Source organism: Dromiciops gliroides, chromosome 3 (genome assembly GCF_019393635.1).
Source record: "Dromiciops gliroides isolate mDroGli1 chromosome 3, mDroGli1.pri, whole genome shotgun sequence".
Taxonomy (NCBI): domain Eukaryota; kingdom Metazoa; phylum Chordata; class Mammalia; order Microbiotheria; family Microbiotheriidae; genus Dromiciops; species Dromiciops gliroides.
Genome location: NC_057863.1, coordinates 140,628,569 through 140,641,738, shown reverse-complemented (window position 1 = coordinate 140,641,738; position 13,170 = coordinate 140,628,569).

Here is a 13,170-nt window from a genome sequence, read left to right as displayed (position 1 = left end):
GCCCAGTATAAGTCTTAGAATCAATATGTCCAAAACAGAATTCATTATACTGGATTTTTCATGATCTCTCAAACCCCATATTAAAGATGTTGAGAAGTCCTTCTGATTTCACTTTTCTAGCATCTGTTGAATATACCCCTATCTCTCCAACATTGTCACCACTCTAGTGCTTACCCTTATCCCCACATGCCTTGATTATTGTAATAGTCTGCTGGTGGGTCTACCTTCCTCCTCTAATCTAAAATATTTTTTTCCATTCAGACACTAAAGTGATTTTCCTAAATTGCAAATCTAATTATATCATTTTCCTCAATAAATTCTAGTGGCTTTCTCTTGTCTTCAGGCACAAATAGAAAACACTCATTAAATACCCTTCATAATCTATACCCACTTCCTACCTTCTTAGTCTTCTTACACTTTACCCTTCAACATATACTTTTTTTTTAATAGAGTGACACTGACTTCCTGGCCATTCCACAAATAATACACTCCATCTCTTAGCTCTGGGCATTTTTTATGGTTGTCCCCAATGCCTGGAATGCTCTCTGTATTCTGCTCAAGTTTCTGACCTCTCTGACTTGCTTTAAGTCCCAACTAAAATCCCATTTTCTTTTTTTTTCTTTTTCTTTTTTTTTTTTAGTGAGGCAATTGGGGTTAAATGACTTGCCCAGGGTCACACAGCTAGTAAGTGTTAAGTATCTGAAGCCGGATTTGAATTCAGGTACTCCTGACTCCAGGGCCGGTGCTCTATCCACTGCGCCACCTAGCTGCCCCTAAAATCCCATTTTCTACAGGAAGTCTTCCCTAACGTTTCTGAATTCCAGTGCATTCCTTTCAAAAAAAAAGTCTTATTAACCTTGTATATAGCTTGATTTTTATATATTTGGTTGCATGTTTTCTCCCTCACTGGGCTGTAATTTCCTTAAAGAAAGGGACTGTTGGGCAAGGTACATAGTCAGTACTTCACTAAATGTTTACAGATTGAATAATTGATGGAGACCATGAGTAAAGAAGTAAATGAGTCAAAGTGACTTTAAAATCTGAAACTCTTTTTAGGAAATTCTCAAAAAGTCTGCCCTTTGGTACATAGCAGGATGACCAGAAACATTTATGGCATGGCAATACATGCTCCAAAAATTACCTGTCCCTTATGTGTTATCACATTTCTCCTAGAAGCAGACTTTTCAGGTTCTCACCATAGACAAGTGGCTTCCTATGTGCTCTGGGCTTGTGGCAATACCCCATAACACCAATAAAAGTAAATTGTCAATTTCCAAAGAATCAGTGATAAAGGGCCTTACTTCTCTAGAACGTTTTTAGAAAGAGGTCTATTTTACTGCAATGCTTAGTTTTATAATCTTCAAATTATAGTGGGTAGCAGAAATTTAACAAAAATCAAAATGAGAACATTGAACAAATGTCACCTCTTAATTTCATTCTATATAATTAAGCAGATTGACTGAGTTTATAATGTTCCCAGAACATCAGGAAACAAGTGAATACTTGAAATATTATATTAAAAAATCAAAAGTGCTATAGAAGTATGACAATTTGAAATATTATATTAAAATCCCAAAGGTTATTCATTTCAAACCAAATGCATCACAAACTCAGTATAAAATAGCTCACTATTAGGTTTAGACTTGTATGGATATATGATCTTGTTGGTATTAGAAAGCTCAATCCATACACACTTTCTTATCTTTTGATACTCTTGTGCCTTACTCCCCATAGAGTATGCAAAAGGGTCAGCTCTATGCATTGGGGACTTTTGTCTCAGAAAGAATCTTGGGATCTTTACAAACATTAGACAATTTTTCAAAAATAATCTAAATTACTCCCATCTATTACTCAATTCTAGACTCAGTTCATTTTAATACACTGCAAATAGAAATATGTCTCTGAAACATATCAATGGTACAAATCAAAATATAAAAGAAAATGGATAGGCCATAAGAAAACTGCTTCATCCTTTTACCTGTCGTCAACATAACAAAAGGGTTCTGTGCTATAAAACATTTATTGGGAGAGATGGAGGACTGTTATTTTAATTTATTGATGAGTTGGATACTTATTGAAAACCAACATATGATATTTATATTCATTTTGAAAACAAATATCCAAGATTTCATATATGGTGGTAAATTATGAAAGAAAATGTACCTCATTTCCAGAAAAGTTTTATCTGTATGTGTTATTTTTCAAGGAAAATAATATTTGAGTAACTTTTTTTGGCTTTAACACATTTATCTAGACTTAGCAATTTATATTCAAGACAAATAATTCCTTTCATTTTCAACATGTGAAGATAATACTAACCCTAGAGGCAAAGAATGGAAAATAAAATTTAGCCCATACTACTGCCTGAAGGCAGATTCATCTCAGTAAAATCAAGGTTAGTTATATTTCAGAACTGTGTAATTTCAGAATGAAACGTTATTTATAAAACTATGTTGAAAAAATATTAAATTATACTTCCAAGATTCTTAAGCTTTTAAAATAAAAATTCTATGAAATTTGTGTGCAATGTTTTATCAATTCTGACTATCTTGTATATTTGAATTAATTAATCACTTAATCATTATTATTGAACAGATTTGTTTTACTAACTTTCCAGAAAATGCCATTTTGTTGTTGCTCAGTTATTTCAGCTACATCCAACTTTTTGTGACCTCATTTGGAGTTTTCTTGGCAAAGATACTAGAGAAGTTTTCCATTTCCTTCACTAGATCATTTTACAGGTGAAGAAACTGAGGCAAACAAAGTTAAGTGAATTGCCTACATTCATACAATTAATAAGTGCCTGAGGTTGGATTTGAATTGAAGTCCTCCTGATTCCAGGACCATTGCTCTATCTACTACACCACATATTTGGCACAGAAAATGTCATACCTTTCTCTAAAATGAAATATCTATTATTTTAGGCATAAACACTTGACAATGACACTTTGACATAAAATTTGAAATATTGTTTTCATAATCTCATCATAACTTTAAAAAATTCATTATCATTATTGTTTCTTAAGTGCTTCATAATGCAGCAATCACTATGGGGAGTAATTCTTGTTTATAAGCTAAAATAATATGTAATACACAGCAGGCAGACAAGAAACACATTTTAGTTATAATCTATAAAATTCTAATATTTAACATATTACAAAATAATGATTCATACTTTAGCATCAAATTATTAAATAAGGGGAAATGAAAGAAAGCATTTTGATTACTAAAATAATCAAAATATTTAGTAGAATAATGGTTATTTATTCCATTCTTACATTTTCACTTAAGGATATTCTGTACTTTGATCAATAAACAAATCCAATATTCTTCCTCAAAATATCTTCCCTCTATCTTTACACATCAATATTCTTATTCCAGAACATATGAAGAGATCTATGGATCAATTAGTTGGCTCATTCATTGATTTCAAGGATGTCTATATAAAAGGAAGGAATATTTAAGGTTTAGATTTCCATATAGTAGTGAATATAAATACTGGATTCCCATATTCTTCAGATATTATTTTACAAAGTATAGTGCCAAAGGAGTTTTCATTCAATCAATTTTAGTCATTCAACAAGTCTCAAGTAAGGATGGGAACTAAAGCCAAAGAAGGAAAGACAATTTAGCTTAACAATTTGTTGTGGTTGAATATTCTATCTTTTAGTTGGAAAAAGTGGAAAAAGTACCATATATGTATGTAAAGTCAGAAATAATTCCAACATACCATATGCATCTGAACATTGAACATCTAGTAACAGAATTATTCTTTTTGCTATTGTACAAAAGCATTCACTGAAATATTATTGACTGTATGTTATGGGAATATTGGAAATATCATTGGTTTCAGAATCAGAAAATCTGTGAGTATCACTCAAAAACCTGCAATGATGCCCACTGCTAGGACATCTTATGCAAATCAGGCAACTTCTCTGAAATTCATTTTTTCTTGCTATAAAATATTGTTGTTTGTTCTTTATTCTCAAAAAGGATTATAACATCAGGAAGTGATGTCATGACTTGCAATGAATTGGATTTAAGTGAGGGAGGGCTGTGCAAAGTCACCAGCCTCAGTCTCTCCTCCAAAAATATCTGGGACCAGTGGCAAGCTATATATTAGGATGACTGGAGAAGACCCCAGATGTTTGAAGCTATTGTAATTAACTGACTTTCTCTGGGTCACACAACTAGTAAGTGTCAAGTGTCTGAGGCCAGATTTGAGCTCAGGTCCTTCTGACTCGGGCTATTCACTGCACCACCTAGTTGTCCCTGCAATAAAATATAGATAATGATGGATGCATGTTTACCCTCTAGGGTTGTTGTGAACTCTAGATAATATATTAAAGTTTTTTTTTTAAACTGCAAACAACTACATTAATATGAGCTCTTATTTTTATTTCCTTGAGAATCCTCTGGACAAAGATATGATTAAGATATTTATTATGTGAAGTTTATTTGATAGGCATATAGTATTTTGAATTAGAAATAATTTTAGAGGTGATCTAGTATAACTCTAAATTTTACACATGGAAAAATTGAGCATTTGAAAGATGTCATCATTTGAAGAAGTAGCAAGTGGCAGAACCAGGATTTCATTCCAGATAGTCTAAGTACAACCAAGGAAAGATGTGTGGTGCTTTAAGTTTATTTGTAAGGAATATTTTCATCACTAAATGGCATCCTATTTTAATAGTATTAAAGATATCAAAATGGTTTAAGTAAATTATTTTAACTCACCATTTGTCTTTCTCTTTTTTTTCTCTCTCTAACAGCAATTTTACTCTGAAAATATTTTGAACCTGCTACCTGATCTTACAACCATTGCATCATCTATGATCACTTTGCTCTCAGCTAGAACAATTCAATGAATTCCACTTCCTTAACAGAAATCTTGCTCCCCTTTCCCCACTGTTTTCTAGCTCCCCTCTAAATGTTGTTCTCCCCTATTATAATCCTCCCCGTGAGGATTGAGGCTGTCTTCTTTTCTTGTATTTGTAGTCTAGTGTGTAGCACTGTGCCTGCCACATATTAAGTAGTTAATAATTGATTTCTATATTTTAAAATTACTATCTATTAAACCTGAAATTACATGAACTGATACAAAGTGAAGGGAGCAGAACAAGAACATTTTACTCAGTAATAGCAATAGTGCCTGATGATCAACTGTGAATTAATTAGCTATTTTCAGTAATACAGTGATCCATGAAAATTCCAGAGGACTCATCCAGAAAAAGGATTCCGAATGCAGAATGAAGCATGCTATTTTTTTATTTTCTTTATTTTTATAGGGTCTTTAGGGGGAGGGGCCTGTGTTTTATTTCACAATATGACTAATATTGAAATATCTTTTACATAGATGCACATGAGAAACATATATAAAATCCTTACCATCTCAGATAGAGCAGAGGAAATGAAGGAGAGAATTTGGAACCAATACCTTAAAATATAATTTTTAATTGCCTTTACATGTAATTGGTAAAAATAAAATATTTTAAAGCATTAAAGAAAATATAATTATCAAAACATAGTAAAATCTATATTAACTGATACAAAATGAAGTATGAAGAAACAGGATATCATTGTGCATAGTAGTAATGATCTCAGTGCATTGAGGGATGGCTAAGAGGGAGGGAAATAATTAGAAAGTCAAAATATAAAAAGAAAATAATATTACAATAAATAATAAATTAATGTCTAAAAAAGATTTCTACATGATTTTCCGCTATACTCTTAATGTCATGAGGCTTTTCTGAGTTACAACTGAAACCTTCAATGTGCATTGTGTCCCCCATTAGAATTTGAGCTGCCAGATAACAAGGAGAATAAAACAGAGCTTTGCAAATAGTAAGTATTAAATAAATGTTTCATTCATTTATTTATTTATTCTAAAATCTTCCAAAAGTGGCAAAGAAATACAGCTGAGAGAGGTCTAGTGTAGAAGTCAAGATCTAGTTTCAAACCTTTCCTATTTACATTTTAACTATATGATCATGGACAAGTCACATAACCATTTAATGTCCTTAGGGAAGTCATTAAAAGCACAAATTATAGATGGGATTCTCCTCTTCATTGGTAATGACAATTTCACACTGGGACTTCTCTAAAGTAGTGAAATCACAGTTACAAGAGAATTCATACACACACACACACACATATACATAAACACATACGTACATATATACATAAATATATACATACACACACACATATATATATGTATATAATTATTTATGCAAGTTAAGATGATCTGTGTTGACATTATGAGGACTCAAGTCTACTAAAGTTACATTTCTGGAACACTGCCACAGTGGAAATTTTCCTTTTACATTTGGAAACACTCCAGGTAAAAGATGCATTGTTATCATAAAGGTATAATACATTATTTTTAATACTTTCATTATCCTATTGCTAAGCTTTCCCACAGCTTAAAGGCATTGTCTGATTAAGAGGCTTTTAAACACATTAGGCTTTGTTTCTAGCAATTTTATCTAATTGGAAAGTCATGGTTGTCTCCCATTTTATGGTTAATAATCCATTTTTAAGATATTAAAAAAACATGATGTGCATATATACATATGTATATATGCAAGTGTATCTATATCTATATCTATATCTATATCTATATCTATATCTATATCTATATCTATATCTATATCTATATCTATATCTATATCTATATATCTGTGTTGGAGTGGATAACTGTTTATCTTTCTAATTTTGATTTACACAGTTATTTTTATCATAAAGAAAAATAAATACAAAATGAACGAAGGAGTCATCTATGGGCTTTAGCATGCACTGAGATTTAAAACTAGTGAAAAAGAAGAAAACTGGTTATAATATATGGAGATATTAAAGAGAGGGAATTAAGGGGGAGAAGTTAAAGAGAAAACTTGTGAATTACAGGAAGAAAAATAACATAGTAGGGCCTGTATCCTTCTACTTTGTTGTATCAAAAATAAAAACTTTCAACCAGAGAGGAAGCTAACAATCCTATCCATTAACAGGATCAGAAGTTGTTATTCTTTGTCTTTACAGAAAGTCCCCAGACTTTCACTTTTTAAAAATTTTCCCATAATCTAGGTGTTTTATATTTACAATGGGCTACTACTATACTTTATTTTCTTTACAAGAAATTTAGAATGAAATATGCTATTGATATGAAAATTTCTTGAGAAGACTTCCAGCAATATGATTGAATGAAGGGCTGTCTTTAAGATGTGCTTCCCTTTATCATATCAATGGGGAAAAAAAAAGACATCAAATATAGAATACAATCAGGATAATAAAAAAAAATGAAGAAAACAAGTTATCACAAGGTATTTCTTACAAAGCCACAATAATAGCTAATTATCCTAAACCCACCAAAAGTATGATAGCTCATTATGCACAATATGCTATGCTGGTCTTAGGATCCAATTCAGGCTATGTCAGACATCAGATCTGAGACTTTATTTGACAGTGTAATACCTGAACCCACCATCTTAATGGGTCAAGAGGTATGAATTTGATGAGTACTGGGATTCTAGAAAGAAAATAGTTTAAATTAAGGAACAAGGGGCACAGTAATATGGGATTTGTTCCAACACTAGCTAATATATAGTAGAGAGTAGAAGATTCTTCTATCAAGAGTAAGTTAGAAATTCAGTACCACTGTGAAGGACCCTTTAGATCTTTTGTCCTTGTCCAGTGACCAAACATTCAATGATACCTCCTGATGGATGGCATTCACAGCACTTCTTTAATGTTGCTAGCCTGCAGAGAACAATTTGCCAAAATTCTGGGTTTTTCAATGTCATATATTATAGAGGAAAAAGTACTCCTCATTAAAAGGTTGCCAATAGGATCACCCAAATAAATTCATACCAGCTTTGAACCATATCCTGAACTATTTGGTGATGGTGGTTTATGGACCTTCAACAGACATCACTATCTTCAAAAACTTACCTGAATGCAAGTTATGAGACTATGAACATGTCCTGTTTATGGTCTTATTGTCATCAGCTCTCCCACAAACTCTAGTTATGGGATTCTCAATATTATCCTATTCTTGAACTATGAACTGCTTATCACACCAAGGATGCTTTCTGATTTGTGTATCAAAGGTCATTTCCTTGACCCCTGGAATTACTCACTCCCCTTCTCCTTGGGAATGGAACCCACTGACTCATTCCTTTCTAAGACCACCTCCAAAATTCTTTAACTGCCATTATTTAAAATGTATATAAACCCATACAATCTATTACCTGGTTTTCTACTGAACGTAGGCTGGATAGTACTCATGCAACATGTTATTTCTTTTTCTTCCCTGCTTAGTGTTATGGGCCCAGGGCACCCCAGAAGTTCTCTGAGGCACATCAAGGAATCTTCTCCTTGAGAAACTAAACCAGAGGACAGACATGCCTAGAGAGATAAGTGGAACCAGATCAGACTGAGCTAGCTCCATGACCCTTCTAGTCTCCCTCAACCCTCAACCAACTCCTCCAGCCACCACCAGTGGGGGATGGTCCTCCCTCACTAAAAGAACTTTCCACCATGAGATGGTCACTCCCTTCAGTCACTATAAAAGTGCCTGCCAGTCTCCTACTTGAGGAGATTGGTATCTCAGAGCCACGCTCTATGCCTTTCTCCCCATGAGAAGTCCAAGGATCTCTCTTGGTTTTCTTTCCCTTCCCTTGCCCCTAAATAAACTACCATCTTATTCTAACTGCTTTTGTGTGCAAGAGGGTGTAATTCTTTAAAGAGGAATTCCTAAGGACCTGGAACCCCTACCCCAAAACCCCTACCCCATTCTCCCCATGACATTAGTAAAAACTTTTTTTAAACTTTACAGGCATTGTCTTTATCTGGTTTTCCTCCCTTTTATGGGGGAGAGGATTTGAATGTTATGAACTGGCTTTTGCTTTCTCCAGAGAACTGACCTTAGTGTTCTCAGGTCTTTCCCTTTGAGGAAAGAGTGATCTAAATTCCATCAAGAGAGTGTTTGCCCCTGTTTACATGGGCAAACAATGTTTGCAAGTTCTCAGCATAAGCCACTAGTGAGATCCTTGAATAAAACACAACTTAGTACCCAGAGGCAACAAGAACAGGAACCAAGAGAACATCAAACAGGACCAAAAAATATCCATACTTTTCCTCCATAAGTGTCTAGGGCTTGACTTAAAAAAAAAAAAAAAACTGTTTTGGAAAACAATAATAGAATAATGAATAAACACCATCAACAACAACATCCAGTTAAAAAAAAACAACTGACCTGTTTGCAATGGCATTGAAGATGCAAACTCAAAAGAAGAAAACAAGCACATCCTCAAAGAAAAACAGCGTGGATCTAAGTTCTGTTAATATTGCTGGAAGAAATGAATTAATCATTTCAAAAGAGTTAAAGTGATATAGAAATGTAATTAGATTGCTAGTTAATAGAATTAGAAACTGTTATGGGGTTGGGACTATCAAAGTTTAAACTGGCCAGCTGACATTGGATTTCTTCTTGAGAAGACAGACCTACCTTGAAGCAAGGAGTGACCTTGAAGCTGCCTGAGTGACACCAAGGGGGACTGAGATAGCTCGAGAGATTGGAACCTCCTCTCCCCAACTTCTCCCTGCCCACCACCATTGGATGTTGTTCCACCTTCGAGTGATCACCCCCCATAAGAGAACTTTTCACAGTCAGATAATCACCCCATTGGTCCCTCTACCATCCATCATGTATAAAAGTTTTTGCCTTTCTCCTGTTCAAGGAGATAGGTATCTCAGAGAACCACACATCTATGTCATGCCTTCTCCCCATGCAGAGAAGTCCAAGGACTTTTCTCTTGGTTTCCTTTCTCTAGCACCTAAATAAAATATAATTTTATTCTAATTGAACTTGTGTGCAAGAGGCTATAATTCTTTCTTTAAAGAGGAATTCCTAAGGACCTCACACCAATCTGTTTTCCCCATGACATTATAAATGAGAATTCTGGAGGAAAAGTTGGAAACTAAACCAAGCTTCTGAAGTAACCAAATACTTAAAATTTAGAATGCACCAAACAACAGTTAATAACTGTGCTACATGACAAGAAATATAAAAAAAGTCAAAAGGATGAAAAAAATAGAAATATGAGGTATCTCCTCATAGAACAAGTGACCTGAAAAATAGATCAAGGAGAGATAATTTGAATATAATTGAACACGTGAAAACCATTCTTTTTTTTTCTTAAAGTGCCTCACTATCATATTTCTAGAAATCATGATCTTATTATCAGTTGTCTTGAAAGTTCAGGCACTTTCAACGCTTCTGCCTAGACATACCATCCATCTTGTTCTCAAGTACTCACTTAAACTTTGTTAGAAGAAGTAGTGGTGACAGTAGCTGCACCAGGATACTCACACCTCATGAGAGCCACTCTGTAGTCTCTCAAAACACCAGAAATATCATATTTCTGAGAAGACTTCTCAAGGGCTAGGGAAAAGGAATATTATAACTTTCAGGCCTTGTCCCTTTTTGGACAGTAGATAAAAATAAATTTGAATATTTCCATTCTAGCAAGGCTTTACCTCAACTGTTTTACTTGTGATTACAAGTGTGTGGATGATGGAATTTCCTTTTAAAATCAAATACATTATTCACAAAAATGGGGAACATAAAATAATGATCAATAGTTGATGAAATGGCATTATCATTAATCCACTTTATTCAGAAGCAATAAACATGCTCTGAATCTTGAATGTGGGATAGTCATCTTTCTATATTTAGATCACAAACAATAATAAATTATATTTTTAAAAATCTTATTTTGGGGGCGGCTAGGTGGCGCAGTGCATAAAGCACTGGCCCTGAATTCAGGAGTACATGAGTTCAAATCCGGCCTCAGACACTTGACACTTACTAGCTGTGTGACCCTGGGAAAGTCACTTAACCCCCATTGCCCTGAAAAAAAAATCTTATTTATTGAGATTTCTTGAAAATTAAACATCGTTCCATTGCCTGTTTCCTAAAAAAATAATAAGCAGATAAGAGAAATTAATTTTATATCTCCTACAAAAAACAAAAACCAAACAAACAAAAACCAAACAAAAAACAGATCAGAGAATGTGTCTCCTACAGGAAAAACCAGATGAGAGACAGACAGGAAAAACATAATACCAATTTATTTTGTCCCAAGAAGAAATACAAGATGATCAATCATGCTGGAGACTTCCCAAAAGGGCTCAAAGGCTCCCTCTTTCTAAGGGTATTTAAGGTTTCTTTGTTCACTGGTTATAGTTTAACTTCATTAGCATGATATAAAGAACCCAAAGCAAATAATATAAAGGTAAATCAGTTAAACAATACAAATCAGTTTAACAGCTCAATTTAAAGCACTTGCTATGGTTAGATTATGTGGAAACAACCAAGGCTTTATCAAAGACAAGGATCTTTAGAGAGTTGATCAAGATCACAATAAGATCTATTTACTTTCTTGGGGAAAGAAGACAGTGAATGGGAATTTCAAATGTTTCATTTAAGTTTGTGTATTCTTTGGGGGAAGTGAATAGGGACTGAATGACTTCAGTTTGACGTTTTTGAGCAAAAGGCATTTTGCTCCTATTAATCCAGGGTCTCAAGAAATTCATTTGGATAATAAGGCAACTCCCTCAAATCTAGGTGATCTATACATTCATATTAACAGATTATATGAATGGCATGTCTAAGGTATGGTCCTATTAGAATATAAGCTTCTTGCAGTCAAGTGCCAACTGTTAACCTATCTTCATATAACCATAGCTTAGCACTCTTTCTAATAAATAATAAGAGCTTTACAAATCTTTTAAAAATATTTACCTTATTTTTAATTTAGGGAATAAAAAAGCATTTTCCATGACATAGTATGATAAAAAAGATGATTGTGCATGAAATTGCAAATCTTTTATATACAACTTGCTATTTGTTTTAAATATAAAATAAAGTTATCACATACTTTCTTCCCTTCCAGCAACAAATGCTTTTTTAGTGACAGTCTGACAAAAGATATAAAGGAAAAAGATGAAACAGTTCTTCGCTTCATAGAGCTAACATCCTGCTGATGAGGATGCATGTATACAGTAGGTAAATACAAAATATATAAAAAAGGAAAACAAAGTAATTTCAAGAGATAATGCTTCAAAATAGCAGGGTGGTGATGTCAGGAAAAGGAATAGAATAATAATTTATAGAACACTTATCATGTGCCAGGCACTGTGTTAAGCACTTTTTGTAACATTTACCTCATTTGTTCCTTACAACAGTTCTGTGAGGTAGGTGCTGCTATCATGCCCCTTTGACTCTGAGACAAAGGATAAGTAACTTGCCCAGTGAAGTAGAAGTAGTAAGTATCTAAAAACAAATTTAAACTCAGGTTTTTCTGACTCCAGGATCAACATTCTATCCTCTTCACCACTTATCTACTGGTTTAGAAGCTAGAGCATAAACTGTACTTTCAAAACAAACAAACACTATTCTTCAATGTGAAGACAAATTATGCTTCCTTTAAAGTACTGGCAATTGGTCTCATAAATTTATCTTTTGCCCCCCTGCTCTGAATTTCAGTTTCCTCTCAACTCCAAAATAGCAAGACTTATTCTGAATACAATAGACAGATTATCTTTATCTTGAGATGAAAACCATTATACAAGTATAAATGATGAATAAATACATTTTAAAGAGAGAAGAAAACTTTAGAATCTATCTGATTCTGGTTTGCTAGATAGCAAATGAGTATAGAGGTAAAGGTAAGGAGAAGAAGCTGAGAGCAAGTAAATTCACCATGTCTCAGTAGTAAGGCTAGCACATTTAGGCAAGCACCAAGTTCTGTCAGACATGTCTTCCCTTAAAATCAGTGAGCCAGACTAGGGTATTTTCATTGACAATTATATTCAGTTCTTTAGCAGTGGACTCACTGCTAATAAATTTCTGTAACCCAAGACCCTCTCCTTCCTTTAAGCTCCAATATTTCTGAAATTCTCAATGTTTGCTCTCATGATATTTTCAGTTTACAAAAATTATAATTCCTGGAATTCCTAATTATCAGAATGAGATAACATTCTCCTCTATCCTCTAGAATATTTTAGTTGCTTGAAAGTTTGATATTGTACCCCAGATATGAGGGATTCCACATGCCACTGAATTGAATATCAACACAACAGAATGAGGATGACTAATGCAGTGCC